Source organism: Taudactylus pleione, unplaced genomic scaffold (assembly GCF_031769625.1).
Source record: "Taudactylus pleione unplaced genomic scaffold, aTauple2 ptg000141l, whole genome shotgun sequence".
Classification (NCBI taxonomy): Eukaryota; Metazoa; Chordata; class Amphibia; order Anura; family Myobatrachidae; genus Taudactylus; species Taudactylus pleione.
In genome coordinates this window covers 855,211-874,838 of record NW_028284543.1, presented here as the reverse complement: position 1 = coordinate 874,838, position 19,628 = coordinate 855,211, and the positions used below count along the sequence as shown (strand labels likewise).

At 44.2% G+C, this 19,628-nt stretch overlaps 1 protein-coding gene and 1 long non-coding RNA gene across 2 annotated transcripts in view; one reads left to right on the top strand and one right to left on the bottom strand.

The window, feature by feature from the left end:
- LOC148522730 (uncharacterized) overlaps positions 1-10,339 on the top strand; it is a 114,892-nt gene extending 104,553 nt beyond the window's left edge. Inside the window, exon 3 of the long non-coding RNA XR_015878517.1 lies at positions 10,205-10,339. This is a non-coding gene — a long non-coding RNA (uncharacterized LOC148522730). The remainder of the gene's footprint in view (positions 1-10,204) is intronic.
- LOC148522729 (lens fiber membrane intrinsic protein-like) overlaps positions 1-19,628 on the bottom strand; it is a 43,408-nt gene that overhangs the window by 7,200 nt on the left and 16,580 nt on the right. The window lies entirely within an intron of this gene.

The window sequence follows — 19,628 nt, the reverse complement described above, 5'->3', positions numbered from 1 at the left end:
ATCTCAAAAAGAACAAAATGATGAGAGAATCTGATTGTCCAAAATTCAAATTGGGAAATTCTCCAACAGTCATTTCAAACGCTTCCAAACATAGATGTCCGGGACTCGCTGGCTCCCCTAATTTAGTGTTAGACTGCGCTGCGGACACCTCCTCTGCCAGAGACTGATGATTGTAACATTCTGTCCAAAAAATGCTCATCTGTGTCTGAGCTGCACCCGAAAGAAAGAGAAAACCTTTTGCTGTTCTAGAAACGCAATAATAATAATAATAATAATAATAATCGCAGGCTTTTCTAATTCTGTGTGAGATGCAGCATGTAACTGTGTACAGTGGTATCCCCATCATCTGTACCCCAAAATAATTCTTGCAAAGGAGACATTTTCTGCTCCTTTGTGTAAAACACAATGCTAAATTTTTGTATACAAACTAAACCATTTGCATAGTGTGTTTTTGAGACCCGCACATGCATTGGCAAGGACAGGCTGAGACCGTGGCCTTTATTCTGGATCGTGCTACTGCTCTTTCATGCACTAAAAGGCCTATTGCCAAAGACGGGGAAAGCACAGATAGGCTCAGGAATCTTCTCTAACCGTGCATGTACCAACGTCACTCTGGGGGCCCATGTATTAATAATTGTGGCACTGCCGCGATTAGTAAGGGTTCATATTAATCTATAGTAAAAATCTCCGCTATGTGCAAAGGGGAGCTTGCAGGGAGAGCAGTTGCAGTAACCACTGTCCCTGCGAGTTATATTCTCGGTATATTGTAGCAGTCTTCACAACAATTGCCTGTGAACCAATCATTGCAAGAGGAACCCAATATGACAGCCGCCATCCTGTTGCACAGAGGGTCACTGACAGCTACTGTATGTTAGCATTAGATCTGTGTCCAATATCCGCTATCAATGCATCTGATTTTAGACTATTATTTGAGGACCCTTTTTGGGTTTTTGTTTCTACGGGGAACCTAACCGAAGGCTATATGGCTGAGACACTCCACAAGTTGGTATCCATGGGTTACCCTGAGGTGGTTAACACAAGAAGCACAAAAGTTGTATGTGCAGCTGAGTACCCACAGTGTGGGAGTTTAGTAGCATGCAACAAGGTGCACAGATGTGTTGGCACTGTTTGTACTGCACATAGCGTGTAATAAGGTACACAAAGGTGTTGGCACAATGTGTGGTGTTGCAATGAGAGGCACCGTTGTGTTGGCACTGTTTGTACGGTGTGTAGTGTGTTATAAGGTACAATAATGGTGTTGGCACAGTGCGTGGCATGCAATGAGAGGCACCGTTGTGTTGGCACTGTTTGTACGGTGTGTAGTGTGTTATAAGGTACAATAACGTGTTGGCACAGTGCGTGGCATGCAATGAGAGGCACCGTTGTGTTGGCACTGTACGGTGTGTAGTGTTTATAAGGTACATGGAGGTGTTGGCACAGCATGTGGCATGCAATGAGAGGCACCGTTGTGTTGGCACTGTTTGTACGGTGTGTAGTGTGTTATAAGGTACAATAAGGTGTTGGCACAGTGCGTGGCATGCAATGAGAGGCACCGTTGTGTTGGCACTGTACGGTGTGTAGTGTTTATAAGGTACATGGAGGTGTTGGCACAGCATGTGACATGCAATGAGAGGCATCATTGTGTTGGCACTGTTTGTACGGTGTGTAGTGTGTTATAAGGTACAATAAGGTGTTGGCACAGTGCGTGGCATGCAATGAGAGGCACCGTTGTGTTGGCACTGTTTTTACGGTGTGTAGTGTTTATAAGGTACATGGAGGTGTTGGCACAACATGTGGCATGCAATGAGAGGCACCGTTGTGTTGGCACTGTTTGTACGGTGTGTAGTGTGTTTATAAGGTACATGGAAGTGTTGGCACAGCACGTGGCATGCAATGAGAGGCACCGTTGTGTTGGCACTGTTTGTATGGTGTGTAGTGTGTTATAAGGTACACAAAGGTATTGGCACAGTGCGTGGCATGCAATGAGAAGCACCTTTGTGTTGGCACTGTTTTTACGGTGTGTTATAAGGTACGTGGAGGGGTTGGCACAGTGCATGGCATGCCATGAGAGGCATGGACGAGTAGGCATTGTGGTAACAGGGTGGAGTGTGCAATAAAATGAACCTAGTAGATGCAATAACACTGGAGCTCACAACCAGACAGCGAGTGTATCATATTACACACATGCACATAGGCATAAATGCAAACCGGGGAAATTGGCACAACCAAATACATTGGAGTGGAGTCTGACTTCCACAGGACTTTATCAAGGATCAGCACAATAGGATATGAACGTTACTCAGTGAGGGCCCAGGTCGCAGTCCAGGGTAGTTGGTTCCCACTGTGAAAGCAACAGAATACTTAGCTGGTGCAAGGTTTGAAAACACTGCAGGTGGAAATACTTGTATGCAGGGCCATAGCTAGGGTAGTGCGGCTGATGCCATCGCACAGGGCACCACAGGTCAGGGGGTGCTGTTTGGGCCTGTCAAATGTCTGTTTATTATCACTCTCATTTGTTTAGTCCTCTTATTTCATCCCCAGCATCTCCTGGCCTCTCCTATCTCTTCCCTGGCCCTTCCCCATGAGGCCATGGCCCTTTTTTGGGTGCATTATGTCCCTTTGAAAAATGAAGGGGGCACCAATGTTCTTTCTGGCACAGGGCACCAAAAAGTCTAGTTACGGCTCTGCTTGTATGGATGTGTTGCTGTTGAAGAGTTCAAACTCCAGAGTTGAAACAACACTGGAAGCAAACTATACTAGAAAACTGAGCCGGTTTACATAGTGGCTGGCTGATGGGGAATACCCTGCATGAGCCAACATGCTGGAATTTATGGAAAACACCTGAGAGGCGTTGGATCATCTCTAGCCTGAGGCTAATCCCAGATGGTTTCTGTTAAGGATTCGAATTGAGTAGTTCAGCAATTAGTAGCCTGCTGAGTGTTAGAGGCAGGCCAGTGATAAATAAAGGCTACAGGCCTCATGATTGGATCGGAAATATCCATCGATGTTTTGCGATCTGTCAGAGGATTGCTGAAATTATACATGTTAAATTTCACAGATTTACTAATCACGATCATATTTTGATCGTGATCAGGAAATCTGAAATCTGACATGTTCGCAGGATCGTGGCGATCTGTCACAGATGTGTGGGGGCCTTAAGGCTGCAGCTACAAACATAGTCATGTGTCCACTACCAAACTCCATCTTGATTCCATTTTACCAGGAAGCAATTCCTCGCCTGTACTGGGACGTTAAAACAAAAAGTTATTCTTTGTCTACAAAATGCCATTGTACCAAGTATCTACTTAACTAAGAGATTTGGACAAGCAGTACTGGTCAATATAAAGATTACATGACCGTCCACTTGGGTGGGTGTATTGCCTTCAGCAGCAGCAGTATCTCACACAATGCCAGCTCATTCACAGGCAGCTACTCTGTATCACTAATCTCACTAAGAGGCATACTGGTGTCTCAGGCATGTGATAGCAAATGGCTTACCTCGCTAAGACTCTCCTCAGTATTTGTCATTTCCGATAACACAACTAACATTGTACAAGCATCACAACTGGGAGAATTTCAGCACACAACAAGCCATGACATGGGAAGAGGAGGTGTAATGTACCTTAGTCCAGCACAGTGGAGAATACTCTCGCTTTTATGCAAGCTACTGAAACCATTTGTAATAGTAATCAATGAAGGGAGTTCAGACACTGTCATCCTGGGATGTAGTCGGCATCCAAACGGGCGGGATGCCGAAGGTCCAAATACCGGCGCCAAAATCCCGACAGGTCAGAATCTCTGCACCAGTATCCTGACTGTCTGCATCCAAAATGGTAAGTATCAGGGTGTTAGGGGGAGGATAGCGTTAGCTAGCGTGGTTAGGCATTAGGGGGTGGGTTAGGCATCGGGAGGGAGTGTTAAACTTAGGGTAGGAGGAGGTTAGGCTTAGGGGAGGGGGAGCGGGAGGTTAGGTTTAGGCACTAGGAAGGGGGGGTTAGGTTTAGGCACTAGGAAGGGGGGGTTAGGTTTAGGCACTAGGAAGGGGGGGGGTTAGGTTTAGGCATCGGGGAGGGTTAGGATAAGGGTAGGGAAAATAATTATGGGTGTCAGGATGCTGCTGTCTGTATTCTGATCAGCGACATCCCGACAGCCGGGATTTCATACCAAACCCGTCATCCTGAGTCGGGTCTTACAATTTACTGGGAAAGCTGCTGGAGGAGCTGAAGGAGGAGATAAAACAAAGTGATTCCGCTAAGTATGCTGGACTTTGGCAAACATGCATGATCCTAGGTTTATATCCTATGCAATGTCTTCTGATACAGATCTTAAGAGATGCAAAAAAACTCCTGGCGGGCAAGTTGTTAGCTCAGGTGGCACATGACATGACAGTGACATCTCCTGCTTCAGTTTCTCCTGCAACTGCTGCTGCCAGGAAAAAACCTTTTCCAAGAGACTCGCTGGTGATGAGGATGAGTCAACTCCGAACACCAGAGTAACGCCTTGTGATATCTGCTCAGGCTTAAGAGTTGCCCACAGTTATTGACCCTCTACTTTGACAATCTGTAAACATCAATAGAATGGTGGAATGATGATGTACAAATGAGCATGTCACACAGTCCCTTTGAATATGGGGAGGAAAAGGGGGGATTTGGAGCCCCTTAGATACAATCCTCTTCAGTTTACAGACCTGAGTGTAACACAATCTTTTGCAAGTTCTAATTTAAAAAGTCCCTTTGGGATAATTAATCAGAGAAAATAACCTGAGATGCAGGAAAGTGACAGCTTTGTGTGTTTGCTTTGGCCGTGCCGCAGGGATGTATATGGAATATACGTGTGCAGCGTCCTTGAAGCTGAATGCAGTCTTTACATAACGTGAGCTGGAATGTATCATTTATCTGAGAGACTGTGACAGGGTCCAGCCAGCCTATTACACTAAATATATATATGTCCTTCTCATCCGCTGTCACTGCCCCACTAAAATATATATATATATATATACATGTCATAGCTGTGATTTGTATACTGCTCTCTAGTGCCATCTTATGAAAACATTGTATATTGTCCGTGTATACATTGTACCTAATTCTGACTCATCTCACAGATATCCCGACAAGGCCTATGTACTTAGGGTAGTGGCTAGATCCCCTTCAGTATTTGTACCCTGATGTCATCGTTATTCCCTACTATCCATGTGGGCATAGAGGGGAGGACATAAACCTGTGGTGAGTAAACCGAGCCACCGTGCCCGAAGCATGGCGAGTGGAGCAATTTCTTGTTTTGTTGGCCTTTATGGGCATAGAACCGCAGTTCCGCCCTCACTCCACGTCTCTTCCAGGTACAAATACTGAAGGGGGATCTATAACATGCGCATAGTGCCGATGGACTGATCCATGAGGTGACGGACCACTCTTTCTGTGATATAGGCATTTCTGGGCAGCAACTAGGCGACATCCACTGTCATGGAGTGTAGTGGGTGTGTCTACTAACTTCCCTGCTGACTGGCACATGTGACGGAGTCGGCAGCCAGCATGGAGTGGCTGCATGTCCAGATACTAGTGCTCGCAGCAGCTGCAGATGGAAAAACCATGAGCGTGATAGGCTTCCACATGCATTCATGCCATAGATAGGCCGATTCTCACTTTGGCGTAACCAGAGGCGCTGACAGCCGCGTCGGGCCTGGGGAAAGAAGGGAAAAAACAAAACCTTTTTGTGGTGCTGGGGAGGGGGTTGCTGTGAGCCCCTCAGCCCAGCGCATAGCCAGTGGGGGGCCCTATCAGTGTGATCGCTCTCCCCACAGGCACAGGAGACTTAGCAGCCGCGAGCAGTCTCCCAGTGCAGCCCAGCACACAGCAGCGAGAGGGGAGGTGGCGCAGGACCCGGGCACCCGTCTGGCCCCTCCAGCAGACCTGGGTAATTAGTACCCGCCCCTTTTGGCGCCCCTGGGTGTAACCTAAGCTGCCGTGGCTCTGTACATGTAGTCGTCACCGTTACCTTTTTATTAGTGTCATTCTGATATATCCCTGGAGCCACATTACATTATTCTATTATTATTATTAGTTGTCAGTATATTCAGCTGTGTTGTTGAGTGTCCTTTTATGCTACTGTCTAATATTTGGGATGGGATGTACTAAACATATGGTAAAACCCCTGGAAATGCAGTTTGTGAGTGTTTTAGCACATACCCCATATGTACAAAGCACCGTAATGTGATGAATTCTGGTGCTTCGTCCCAGTGGGAAACGCCATCTTTAGGTGACATCACCCAATAATGGCTACGTTCCAGGATGCCTCCCCTGAGAGGGATCCAATCAGAGCCATTGCAAAGGACAGCTCTTATCGGGAGAGCTGTCAATCAACCGTGGGATGCACCGGAAGACGGGGGGATGTAGCGCATCGCAGGTGCCATGCTTAGTACATCCCGCCCTTACAGTCATCTTAATTTCCCACTTTAACTGTAATGTCTCCCAGGCAGGAGGACATGAAGTGATGTTTGTGTGACCTGATCAGGAACAGCAACACTGCTTATGTCTATGCAGAGTAATATTACAGGTGCATGGCGAATGGGCCACCACCCAAATATCATCCTACAAGTGGTGTTCCTGTGCTCAGTGACAGAATTACAGAGACCTGACAGCGGCATGGTGGCAGAGTGATTAGCATTGTTCCACACCGAGAACAATCTGTATGAACTTTGTATGTACGGCCCGTGCTCCTCAGTGTGATCTGGTTTCATCTCATAGGCTTGGGGGAAGGGAGTTGTTTTTGTGGGCGCACAAAAAGAAGTTTAATATTAAATAAAATTTTACTTTTAGTTGATAATACATTAAAATGACCCCAATTCTGGGGCAATATACAGTGAAATATAAGGGATTAAAAATTATTTTTAAAGAAATATATAATAGGGGGGCAGGTCCACTGAGGAATTGTTAGTAATATAGGGTAATACTCTATAACTAGATGAATATAGGAATATATTGATTATACATATTAGAAATGCTTGAGCAAAGACAGGATAATTATAAATTCTATTATTTATCTCCAAGATTCGGGTGTTAATGGCTTCTAATTCCTGTCTATGTCTACAGTATAATTTAATTTCTTCCTAAATTTCCCAATCCATTATAAGTGCATTAGATGGAGAATGGTCAGAAAATCAATAGCACAATTTGATTGCTACATTTATCCCTGTATTGATTGTGCTATCACCAATTATGTCTATATAATGGTAACATTTTTAATATTCATGACCTCTATACTGTGATGGCACATACACGGTTCAATTATTTCGGAAACAGGTGTCAAACACATGACTACCTCAGATTACAATAATTCGGATTGGATTATCTGATTGGTTGCTATGGGCAACATCTCTTGTAAAAAAAAAAAAAAAGGGGGAAACAGCGCTGAATACAGCAATAATATTTATTAACAATTATTAGTACATAAAATCTCCAGTATAGACAATTACATACATATAGAACAATTGCCGGCCAGCAATATTTGGTACAATTAAATAGTTTCCAATACACATATATTTACCACACAAAAAATAAAAATGTATAAATATAGCAGATAGGAGTTAGATAATGAAACAATAACAATTAAATAGAAGATCTCCCTTGTGAGGAATACTGAGCATATAGTTAGAATTTGGTCTCTTGTTATAGAAAAACAATAATATCTTTTCAGGATTAGCACCAATAAAATTGTATCAAGTATCAACAACAGCTGCACAAATACTTTGTAGCCCAATAAAGATCCCTTTTCACTCTAAAAACCATTAAAACAGGGTTTTACATTCCTGCAGTTCTAATCAAGTGCAGAGTTCTCTTAATAACACTTGTTCTTCGTTTTAATTAATTCAACTGCTTCACCTGTAATTAGCTCAAGACAGCTTGTTGATTTTTATATAGTGTTTGTAATGTTGCTGCCCTTTGGATTTATAAAAATACCATGTTCTTTATAAAGAAATGTCCAGTAATCCTGTTGATAGGGTATATTCCGCTATTTAGCTGTAATTATTTCCATTAAACACTGTTCCTCACTACTCCTGTAGTTTTGCAGTTTAACAATTATCCCCCATGGCCATGTGGTTAAGAAAAGGGGAGGAAAAAAATATGAATATATATATATTCCTTTACCGGGGTGATGAACCCATAGGTGGATGATTCACCTGCCGGTCTGCCCGCTGCCAGTGTCTGTATCGCTCATCTCCAGGGACAGCGCTGCACCCGTTCCCTCCGAGCCTGTATTTAAGCAGATATAAATCCTCTGATGTCACCTGGCAATCTGGCGGTCAGCCTGCAATAGCGCTCAGGGCTAGATTGCTCGTCTCCAAAGATTAGCTGTCTGTATAACACACAGACGGTCAGTGAACATCCGTATTAGCCGGCACTGCTCAAAACGCGTTTCTCTGTCTCTAACCTCAGCGGCTTCCTCAGTCAGCACGCTATTGTAGGCTGACCGCCAGATTGCCAGGTGACATCAAACAGAGGATTTATATCTGCTTAAATACAGGCTCGGAGGGAACGGGTGCAGCGCTGTCCCTGGAGATGAGCGATACAGACACTGGCAGCGGGCAGACCGGCAGGTGAATCATCCACCTATGGGTTCATCACCCCGGTAAAGGAATATATATATATTCATATTTTTTTCCTCCCCTTTTCTTAACCACATGGCCATGGGGGATAATTGTTAAACTGCAAAACTACAGGAGTAGTGAGGAACAGTGTTTAATGGAAATAATTACAGCTAAATAGCGGAATATACCCTATCAACAGGATTACTGGACATTTCTTTATAAAGAACATGGTATTTTTATAAATCCAAAGGGCAGCAACATTACAAACACTATATAAAAATCAACAAGCTGTCTTGAGCTAATTACAGGTGAAGCAGTTGAATTAATTAAAACGAAGAACAAGTGTTATTAAGAGAACTCTGCACTTGATTAGAACTGCAGGAATGTAAAACCCTGTTTTAATGGTTTTTAGAGTGAAAAGGGATCTTTATTGGGCTACAAAGTATTTGTGCAGCTGTTGTTGATACTTGATACAATTTTATTGGTGCTAATCCTGAAAAGATATTATTGTTTTTCTATAACAAGAGACCAAATTCTAACTATATGCTCAGTATTCCTCACAAGGGAGATCTTCTATTTAATTGTTATTGTTTCATTATCTAACTCCTATCTGCTATATTTATACATTTTTATTTTTTGTGTGGTAAATATATGTGTATTAGAAACTATTTAATTGTACCAAATATTGCTGGCCGGCAATTGTTCTATATGTATGTAATTGTCTATACTGGAGATTTTATGTACTAACTCTTTCCCCCTTTTTTTCTGGTTTAAGATAGGTGATCTTTTGAGTAGATCTCCAACATAAAGATCTGCAGAATCAGCATTATATTGAATTGCTTTTTAAATCTATATAAGATTAACGCCAGGTTTTTTCTACTCTTTGTTATTTATCTCTTGTAAAACTCACTTTTAAAAACTCTCACTTTAGTAAATGTGCCCCTTATTGTTCAGAACGGACGTCTCAGGCAGTGGTAAACCCCCAGATAGGAGTTTTTTGGTTACAATACCTGGTTGCTGTAAATGCTGGTGAGTGACCTGTAGACACGTGCTCACAGGGGACACATTTTTCCCTCCGCATTCGGTCATATAATTACAAATTAGATACCATCTTACTTATGACACTTCATTTATCATTTGCCAGATTGTTTGCCCCTGTAGTCTCCCCTACATTGGTAAGACCACGAGGAAATTCAAGGAGAGAATGGGGGCACATAGACCCTCCTATATGTGCAGCCATTAATAGTGGATCCAGTGATCAACCGGTGGCTCACCACTTTGCAGAGGCCGGACACAATCTTGCCAGCCTCCGATACCACATGATAGATCATGCGCCCCTCTTAGATGAGGTGGTGACAGAGGTAAGCTCCAACTACAACGGGAGTTTTTTTGGATCCACTTTTGTCCTCTCCCCAAAGGGTTAAATAAGATTTTACCATTAACCTGTTTGCATTAGTATTGTGCCAGTAAGTTTCATTATGACGCTTTATTAATACTGGACATGTTATACAGTTTTCTTAGTATTATATGCTATGTTTTACTATTCATAATATATATATATTATGTTTCCTACTTCAGCTTAATTGTTTATACTGAATGCAGTCGCTATAATTGTCTCTACAGTGCATCTATGTTTACTCTGTATCCATGGGAATTGCATCTATCATTTCGATGTGCAGTGCGTACATATGCGATTACATCATCATGGCGTGCCTCCCAGGTCCGGCGGGAGTCGCCTATTCATACTGTCTGGTGGGGTATAAGGTAGGATGTGATTTTATGTTTGTTATATTTCCTGATGAAAATAATAGGGATTGAAACATTGAAATTGATTTGTGTACCTCTACTCAGCTTTGTATAATGCTCTGAGTGCCGCACCACTGGATCTATAAAGAATATAAAAATATGTGAAGGTTTCCCTCATCCTATACAGCCAGGTACTGTGCTAGCCTTATATCTTACCTGCTGTGTCAGTGATGTACAGTATTATAGCTGGGAGTAATACTCTCCCTCATCCTATATAGCCAGGTACTGTGCTAGCCTTACATCTTACCTGCTGTGTCAGTGATGTACAGTATTATAGCTGGGTGTGATTTTCTCCCTCATCCTATACAGACAGGTACACTGCTAGCTTTACATTTTACCTGCTGTGTCAGTGATGTACAGTATTATAGCTGGGTGTGATGGTCTCCCTCATCCTATACAGGCAGGAACACTGCTAGCCTTACATCTTACCTGCTGTGTCAGTAATGTACAGTATTATAGCTGGGTGTGATGGTCTCCCTCATCCTATACAGCCAGGAACAATGCTAGCCTTACATCTTACCTGCTGTGGCAGTGATGTGTACAGTATTATACCTGGGTGTGATGGTCTCCCTCATCCTATACAGCCAGGTACACTGCTAGCCTTACATCTTACCTGCTGTGTTAGTGATGTACAGTATTATAGCTGGGTGTAATAGTCTCCCTCATCCTATACAGCCAGGAACACGGCTAGCCTTACATCTTACCTGCTGTGTCAGTGATGTGTACAGTATTATAGCTGGGTGTAATGGTCTCCCTCATCCTATATAGCCAGGTACTGTGCTAGCCTTACATCTTACCTGCTGTGTCAGTGATGTACAGTGTTATAGCTGGATATGATGGTCTCCCTCATACTATACAGCCAGGTACTGTGCTAGCCTTACATCTTACCTGCTGTGTCAGTGATGTACAGTGTTATAGCTGGGAGTGATGGTCTCCCTCATCCTATACAACCAGGTACACTGCTAGCCTTACATCTTACTGTACATCACTGCCACAGCAGGTATGATGTAAGGCTAGCAGTGTTCCTGGCTGTATAGGATGAGGGAGAGTATTACACCCAGCTATAATACTGTACATCACTGACACAGCAGGTAAGATAAAAGGCTAGCACAGTAACTGGCTGTATAGGATGAGGGAGACCATCACACCCAGCTATAATACTGTACATCTCTGACACAGCAGGTAAGATGAAAGGCTAGCAGTGTACCTGGCTGTATAGGATGAGAGAGACCATCACACCCAGCTATGATACTGTACACATCACTGACACAGCAGGTAAGATGTAAGGCTAGCAGTGTTCCTGGCTGTATAGGATGAGGGAGACCATTACACACAGCTATAATACTGTACATCACTAATACAGCAGGTAAGATGTAAGGCTAGCAGTGTACCTGGCTGTATAGGATGAGGGAGACAATCACACCCAGCTATAATACTGTACACATCACTGACACAGCATGTAAGATGTAAGGTTAGCAGTGTTCCTGGCTGTATAGGATGAGGGAGACCATCACACCCAGGTATAATACTGTACATCACTGACACAGCAGGTAAGATGTAAGGCTAGCACAGTACCTGGCTGTACAGGATGAGGGAGACTATTACACCCAGCTATAATACTGTACATCACTGACACAGCAGGTATTATAGCTGGGTGTGATGGTCTCCCTCATCCTATACAGCCAGGTACTGTGCTAGCCTTACATCTTGCCTGCTGTGTCAGTGATATACAGTATTATAGCTGGGCGTGATGGTCTCCCAAATCCTATGCAGCCAGGTACTGTGCTAGCGTTACATCTTACCTGCTGTGTCAGTGATGTACATTGTTATAGCTGGATGTGATGGTCTCCCTCATACTATACAGCAAGGTACTGTGCTAGCCTTACATCTTACCTGCTGTGTCAGTGATGTACAGTATTATAGCTGTGTGCAATGGTCTCCCTCATCCTATACAGCCACGTACTGTGCTAGCCTTACATCTTACCTGCTGTGTCAGTGATGTACAGTAGTATAGCTGGGTGTGATGGTCTCCCTCATCCTATACAGCCAGGTACTGTGCTAGCCTTACATCTTACCTGCTGTGTCAGTGATGTACAGTATTATAGCTGGGTGTGATGGTCTCCCTCATCCTATACAGCCAGGTACACTGCTAGCCTTACATCTTACCTGCTGTGTCAGTGATTTACATTATTATAGCTGGATGTGATTGTCTCCCTCATCCTATACAGCAAGGTACACTGCTAGCCTTACATCTTACCTGCTGTGTCAGTGATGTAAATTATTATAGCTGGATGTGATGGTCTCCCTCATCCTATACAGCCAGGTACACTGCTAGCCTTACATCTTACCTGCTGTGTCAGTGATGTACAGTATTATAGCTGGGTGTGATGGTCTCCCTCATCCTATACTGCCAGGTACACTGCTAGCCTTACATCTTACCTGCTGTGTCAGTGATGTACAGTATTATAGCTGGATGTGATGGTCTCCCTCATACTATACAGCCAGGTACTGTGCTCACCTTACATCTTACCTGCTGTGTCAGTGATGTACAGTATTATAGCTGGATGTAATAGTCTCCCTTATCCTATACAGCCAGATACACTGCTAGCCTTACATTTTACCTGCTGTGTCAGTGATTTGTACAGTATTATAGCTGGGTGTGATGGTCTCCCTCATCCTATACAGGCAGGAACACTGCTAGCCTTATATCTTACCTGCTGTGTCAGTGATGTACAGTATTATAGCTGGGTGTAATAGTCTCCCTCATCCTATACAGCCAGGTACTGTGCTAGCCTTACATCTTACCTGCTGTGTCAGTGATGTACAGTATTATAGCTGGGTGTGATAGTCCCCCTCATCCTACACAACCAGGTACACTGATAGCCTTACATCTTACCTGCTGTGTCAGTGATGTACAGTATTGTAGCTGGATGTAATAGTCTCCCTCATCCTATACAACCAAGAACACTGCTAGCCTTACATCTTACCTGCTGTGTCAGTGATGTGTACAGTATTATAGCTGGGTGTGATGGTCTCCCTCATCCTATACAGGCAGGAACACTGCTAGCCTTACATCTTACCTGCTGTGTCATTGATGTGTACAGTATTATAGCTGGGTGTGATGGTCTCCCTCATCCTATACAGGCAGGAACACTGCTAGCCTTACATCTTACCTGCTGTGTCAGTAATGTACAGTATTATAGCTGGGTGTGATGGTCTCCCTCATCCTTTACAGCCAGGAACACGGCTAGCCTTACATCTTACCTGCTGTGGCAGTGATGTGTACAGTATTATACCTGGGTGTGATGGTCTCCCTCATCCTATACAGCCAGGTACACTGCTAGCCTTACATCTTACCTGCTGTGTTAGTGATGTACAGTATTATAGCTGGGTGTAATGGTCTCCCTCATCCTATACAGCCAGGTACTGTGCTAGCCCTATATCTTACCTGCTGTGTCAGTGATGTGTACAGTATTGTAGCTGGGTGTAATAGTCTCCCTCATCTTATACAGCCAGGAACACGGCTAGCCTTACATCTTATCTGCTGTGTCAGTGATGTGTACAGTATTATAGCTGGGTGTAATGGTCTCCCTCATCCTATATAGCCAGGTACTGTGCTAGCCTTATATCTTACCTGCTGTGTCAGTGATGTACAGTATTATAGCTGGGTGAAATACTCTCCCTCATCCTATATAGCCAGGTACTGTGCTAGCCTTACGTCTTACCTGCTGTGTCAGTGATGTACAGTGTTATAGCTGGATATCATGGTCTCCCTCATACTATACAGCCAGGTACTGTGCTAGCCTTACGTCTTACCTGCTGTGTTAGTGATGTACAGTATTGTAGCTGGATGTAATAGTCTCCCTCATCCTATACAGCCAGGAACACTGCTAGCCTTACATCTTACTGTACATCACTGCCACAGCAGGTATGATGTAAGGCAAGCGGTGTTCCTGGCTGTATAGGATGAGGGAGAGTATTACACCCAGCTATAATACTGTACATCACTGACAGCAGGTAAGATAAAAGGCTAGCACAGTACCTGGCTGTATAGGATGAGGGAGACCATCACACCCAGCTATAATACTGTACACATCACTGACACAGCAGGTATGATGTAAGGCTAGCAGTGTACCTGGCTGTATAGGATGAGAGAGACCATCACACCCAGCTATAATACTGTAGACATCACTGACACAGCAGGTAAGATGTAAGGCTAGCAGTGTTCCTGGCTGTATAGGATGAGGGAGACCATTACACCCACCTATAATACTGTACATCACTGACACAGCAGGTAAGATATAAGGCTAGCAGTGTACCTGGCTGTATAGGATGAGGGAGACTATTACACCCAGCTATAATACTGTACATCACTGACACAACAGGTAAGATGTAAGGCTAGCAGTGTTCCTGCCTGTATAGGATGAGGGAGACCATCACACCCAGGTATAATACTGTACATCACTGACGCAGCAGGTAAGATGTAAGGCTAGCACAGTACTTGGCTGTACAGGATGAGGGAGACTATTACACCCAGCTGTAATACTGTACATCACTGACACAGCAGGTATTATAGCTGGGTGTGATGGTCTCCCTCATCCTATACAGCCAGGTACTGTGCTAGCCTTACATCTTACCTGCTGTGTCAGTGATATACAGTATTATAGCTGGGCGTGATGGTCTCCCAAATCCTATGCAGCCAGGTACTGTGCTAGCGTTACATCTTACCTGCTGTGTCAGTGATGTCCAGTATTATAGATGGGTGTGATGGTCTCCCTCATCCTATATAGCCAGGTACACTGCTAGCCTTACATCTTAACTGCTGTGTCAGTGATGTACAGTATTATAGCTGGGTGTAATACTCTCCCTCATCCTATACAGCCAGGTACAGTGCTAGCCTTACATCTTACCTGCTGTGTCAGTGATGTACAGTGTTATAGCTGGATGTGATGGTCTCCCTCATACTATACAGCCAGGTACTGTGCTAGCCTTACATCTTACCTGCTGTGTCAGTGATGTACAGTATTATAGCTGTGTGCAATGGTCTCCCTCATCCTATACAGCCACGTACTGTGCTAGCCTTACATCTTACCTGCTGTGTCAGTGATGTACAGTAGTATAGCTGGGTGTGATGGTCTCCCTCATCCTATACAGCCAGGTACTGTGCTAGCCTTACATCTTACCTGCTGTGTCAGTGATGTACAGTATTATAGCTGGGTGTGATGGTCTCCCTCATCCTTTACAGCCAGGTACACTGCTAGCCTTACATCTTACCTGCTGTGTCAGTGATTTACATTATTATAGCTGTATGTGATGGTCTCCCTCATCCTATACAGCCAGGTACACTGCTAGCCTTACATCTTACCTGCTGTGTCAGTGATGTAAATTATTATAGCTGGATGTGATGGTCTCCCTCATCCTATACAGCCAGGTACACTGCTAGCCTTACATCTTACCTGCTGTGTCAGTGATGTACAGTATTATAGCTGGGTGTGATGGTCTCCCTCATCCTATACTGCCAGGTACACTGCTAGCCTTACGTCTTACCTGCTGTGTCAGTGATGTACAGTATTATAGCTGGATGTGATGGTCTCCCTCATACTATACAGCCAGGTACTGTGCTCACCTTACATCTTACCTGCTGTGTCAGTGATGTACAGTATTATAGCTGGATGTAATAGTCTCCCTCATCCTATACAGCCAGATACACTGCTAGCCTTACATTTTACCTGCTGTGTCAGTGATTTGTACAGTATTATAGCTGGGTGTGATGGTCTCCCTCATCCTATACAGGCAGGAAAACTGCTAGCCTTACATCTTACCTGCTGTGTCAGTGATGTACAGTATTATAGCTGGGTGTAATGGTCTCCCTCATCCTATACAGCCAGGTACTGTGCTAGCCCTATATCTTACCTGCTGTGTCAGTGATGTGTACAGTATTGTAGCTGGGTGTAATAGTATCCCTCATCTTATACAGCCAGGAACACGGCTAGCCTTACATCTTATCTGCTGTGTCAGTGATGTGTACAGTATTATAGCTGGGTGTAATGGTCTCCCTCATCCTATATAGCCAGGTACTGTGCTAGCCTTATATCTTACCTGCTGTGTCAGTGATGTACAGTATTATAGCTGGGTGAAATACTCTCCCTCATCCTATATAGCCAGGTACTGTGCTAGCCTTACGTCTTACCTGCTGTGTCAGTGATGTACAGTGTTATAGCTGGATATCATGGTCTCCCTCATACTATACAGCCAGGTACTGTGCTAGCCTTACGTCTTACCTGCTGTGTTAGTGATGTACAGTATTATAGCTGGGAGTGATGGTCTCCCTCATCCTATACAGCCAGGTACACTGCTAGCCTTACATCTTGCCTGCTGTATCAGTGATGTACAGTATTATAGCTGGATGTAATAGTCTCCCTCATCCTATACAGCCAGGAACACTGCTAGCCTTACATCTTACTGTACATCACTGCCACAGCAGGTATGATGTAAGGCAAGCAGTGTTCCTGGCTGTATAGGATGAGGGAGAGTATTACACCCAGCTATAATACTGTACATCACTGACAGCAGGTAAGATAAAAGGCTAGCACAGTACCTGGCTGTATAGGATGAGGGAGACCATCACACCCAGCTATAATACTGTACACATCACTGACACAGCAGGTATGATGTAAGGCTAGCAGTGTACCTGGCTGTATAGGATGAGAGAGACCATCACACCCAGCTATAATACTGTAGACATCACTGACACAGCAGGTAAGATGTAAGGCTAGCAGTGTTCCTGGCTGTATAGGATGAGGGAGACCATTACACACAGCTATAATACTGTACATCACTAACACAGCAGGTAAGATGTAAGGCTAGCAGTGTACCTGGCTGTATAGGATGAGGGAGACAATCACACCCAGCTATAATACTGTACACATCACTGACACAGCATGTAAGATGTAAGGTTAGCAGTGTTCCTGGCTGTATAGGATGAGGGAGACCATCACACCCAGCTATAATACTGTACATCACTGACACAGCAGGTAAGATTTAAGACTAGCACAGTACCTGGCTGTATAGGATGAGGGAGACTATTACACCCACCTATAATACTGTACATCACTGACACAGCAGGTAAGATATAAGGCTAGCAGTGTACCTGGCTGTATAGGATGAGGGAGACTATTACAACCAGCTATAATACTGTACATCACTGACACAACAGGTAAGATGTAAGGCTAGCAGTGTTCCTGCCTGTATAGGATGAGGGAGACCATCACACCCAGGTATAATACTGTACATCACTGACGCAGCAGGTAAGATGTAAGGCTAGCACAGTACTTGGCTGTACAGGATGAGGGAGACTATTACACCCAGCTGTAATACTGTACATCACTGACACAGCAGGTATTATAGCTGGGTGTGATGGTCTCCCTCATCCTATACAGCCAGGTACTGTGCTAGCCTTACATCTTACCTGCTGTGTCAGTGATATACAGTATTATAGCTGGGCGTGATGGTCTCCCAAATCCTATGCAGCCAGGTACTGTGCTAGTGTTACATCTTACCTGCTGTGTCAGTGATGTCCAGTATTATAGATGGGTGTGATGGTCTCCCTCATCCTATATAGCCAGGTACACTGCTAGCCTTACATCTTAACTGCTGTGTCAGTGATGTACAGTATTATAGCTGGGTGTAATACTCTCCCTCATCCTATACAGCCAGGTACAGTGCTAGCCTTACATCTTACCTGCTGTGTCAGTGATGTACAGTGTTATAGCTGGATGTGATGGTCTCCCTCATACTATACAGCCAGGTACTGTGCTAGCCTTACATCTTACCTGCTGTGTCAGTGATGTACAGTATTATAGCTGTGTGCAATGGTCTCCCTCATCCTATACAGCCACGTACTGTGCTAGCCTTACATCTTACCTGCTGTGTCAGTGATGTACAGTAGTATAGCTGGGTGTGATGGTCTCCCTCATCCTATACAGCCAGGTACTGTGCTAGCCTTACATCTTACCTGCTGTGTCAGTGATGTACAGTATTATAGCTGGGTGTGATGGTCTCCCTCATCCTTTACAGCCAGGTACACTGCTAGCCTTACATCTTACCTGCTGTGTCAGTGATTTACATTATTATAGCTGTATGTGATGGTCTCCCTCATCCTATACAGCCAGGTACACTGCTAGCCTTACATCTTACCTGCTGTATCAGTGATGTAAATTATTATAGCTGGATGTGATGGTCTCCCTCATCCTATACAGCCAGGTACACTGCTAGCCTTACATCTTACCTGCTGTGTCAGTGATGTACAGTATTATAGCTGGGTGTGATGGTCTCCCTCATCCTATACTGCCAGGTACACTGCTAGCCTTACGTCTTACCTGCTGTGTCAGTGATGTACAGTATTATAGCTGGATGTGATGGTCTCCCTCATACTATACAGCCAGGTACTGTGCTAGCCTTACATCTTACCTGCTGTGTCAGTGATGTACAGTATTATAGCTGGGTGTGATGGTCCCCCTCATCCTATACAACCAGGTACACTGATAGCCTTACATCTTACCTGCTGTGTCAGTGATGTACAGTATTATAGCTGGATGTAATAGTCTCCCTCATCCTATACAACCAGGAACACTGCTAGCCTTACATCTTACCTGCTGTGTCAGTGATGTACAGTATTATAGCTGGGTGTGATGGTCTCCCTCATCCTATACAGCCAGGTACTGTGCTAGCCTTACATCTTACCTGCTGTGTCAGTGATGTGTACAGTATTATAGCTGGGTATGATTGTCTCCCTCATACTATACAGCTAGGTACTGTGCTAGCCTTACATCTTACATGCTGTGTCAGTGATGTACAGGTACAGTATTATAGCTGGGTGTGACGGTCTCCCTCATTCTATACAGCCAGGTACTGTGCTAGCCTTACATCTTACCTGCTGTGTCAGTGATGTACAGTATTATAGCTGGATGTAATAGTCTCCCTTATCTTATACAGCCAGGTACACTGCTAGCCTTACATTTTACCTGCTGTGTCAGTGATGTGTACAGTATTATAGCTGGGTGTGATGGTCTCCCTCATCCTATACAGGCAGGAACACTGCTAGCCTTACATCTTACCTGCTGTCAGTGATGTACAGTATTATAGCTGGGTGTGATGGTCTCCCTCATCCTATACAGCCAGGTACTGTGCTAGCCTTACATCTTACCTGCTGTGTCAGTGATGTACCATATTATAGCTGGGT